The 1,356-nt window shown below is 32.4% G+C and overlaps 1 long non-coding RNA gene across 1 annotated transcript; it reads left to right on the top strand.

Moving 5' to 3' along the window:
• Window positions 1-305: 305 nt before the first annotated feature.
• On the top strand, window positions 306-921 carry LOC117574910 (uncharacterized). Its single transcript, XR_004572824.2, has 3 exons — window positions 306-403; window positions 474-791; window positions 847-921. It is a non-coding gene; the product is annotated as an uncharacterized LOC117574910 (long non-coding RNA).
• Window positions 922-1,356: the final 435 nt, after the last annotated feature.

The following is a 1,356-nucleotide window of genomic DNA, read 5'->3' as shown; positions in this document are numbered from 1 at the left end:
AGCTTTCGAATTAAAAAGAGATGGTCTAGCCTAGATTAAGCGTGGGTATCGATATTATTTGATTAATCTAAGTTCGATATCGATATTGATTAATACGATACTAATGTGAATGGCAAAAGTGATCCTGCCAACTCACCGCAAATATTGGATTAATAGATTAATAATATACTAACATCTGTTGGCGAGTGCATCTATCATCGAATGCAAATGTTATGCACAACAGTCGCGGTGCAAATATTGATACCACCATACAATTTAAATTCGAATTGCGAATTAATGGACAATGCTCTTCCCTACAAACTTGACAGATTGGAGCTGTCAATGAAAAGCTGTCAAGTCACCCAAGCAGCATATTTTTGGAGTTGTCATTTAGAAGTCGACTGAATCGGAAATATTTGCTAAGGTAAACTCAATTTTATAATTATTTTTAATTTTTATATATTATATATTATCATTCTAAAAATTATTTCAAGATGGCGGATCTTAACAGCTTGCTTATGCCTGTGCCTGCCACAACAGCCACAACGGCAACGGATGATGAAGGTTGGACGACCGGCGGCGGCATGGGCGATGAAGAGCGTATGCGCTACATTGAGATGAAAAAGGCAGAACTCAGCTACAGGGAGCAAGAGCTGGCCATAGAGGTCAAGGCGCTTGAGGTGACAAAGGCAGAGCTGGAACTCGAACATATGCGTGAGTTGCATGAACTACGAGTCCAGCTGATGGAAAAAGAGATAAGCATTCTAATGAGGCAGGAGGATCAATTACAATGAAAACGCAGCACATAAAATGTAATTTTGCATATTAATATTTTATTTCTATTTTTAATATTTTATTCTATTTTAGTATTTTCAACGACGTGTACGTGCCATTGTAACTTGAAAGAGAACGAAATAAATCTAAAAATTGCCTTGCCCAATACTTTTATGCTCAACACTTGTGACATAGTTAGATTATGTGTTATTAAAGGTTGGCAAAAAAAATAAGCTTGTCAAAACTAAATAAATAATATTAAATATAACTTAAAGTAAATAAATATATATTACAAAAATGCATTTCATTTATATTTAAACAATTCATATAATAATAAATTTTCAAAATTAAGATAAACTGAAAAGTAATTTTTGAGGACAATGAGAAGGAGTCTATAATCACAAATTGCAATAACAAATTTACTGACTAAACAAAAGAAATAAAAGGTATTGCGAGATCTTATTCTTATTTCTACAAATTGGACAACATTTTCTTAGAGATGTTAATAATATTAAATAATAGTTGTTGAGTAAAGTCACACAGTAAAATAGTTTTAAGTGCTATAGTCGAAATCATTCTTAAACAAACCAAAAGCAAATAAAT

This window comes from Drosophila albomicans, chromosome 2R (genome assembly GCF_009650485.2).
Source record: "Drosophila albomicans strain 15112-1751.03 chromosome 2R, ASM965048v2, whole genome shotgun sequence".
NCBI classification, from domain to species: Eukaryota; Metazoa; Arthropoda; class Insecta; order Diptera; family Drosophilidae; genus Drosophila; species Drosophila albomicans.
Note: the sequence above shows the minus strand (reverse complement) of the source record. Positions and strands in the feature narration are given on the sequence as shown.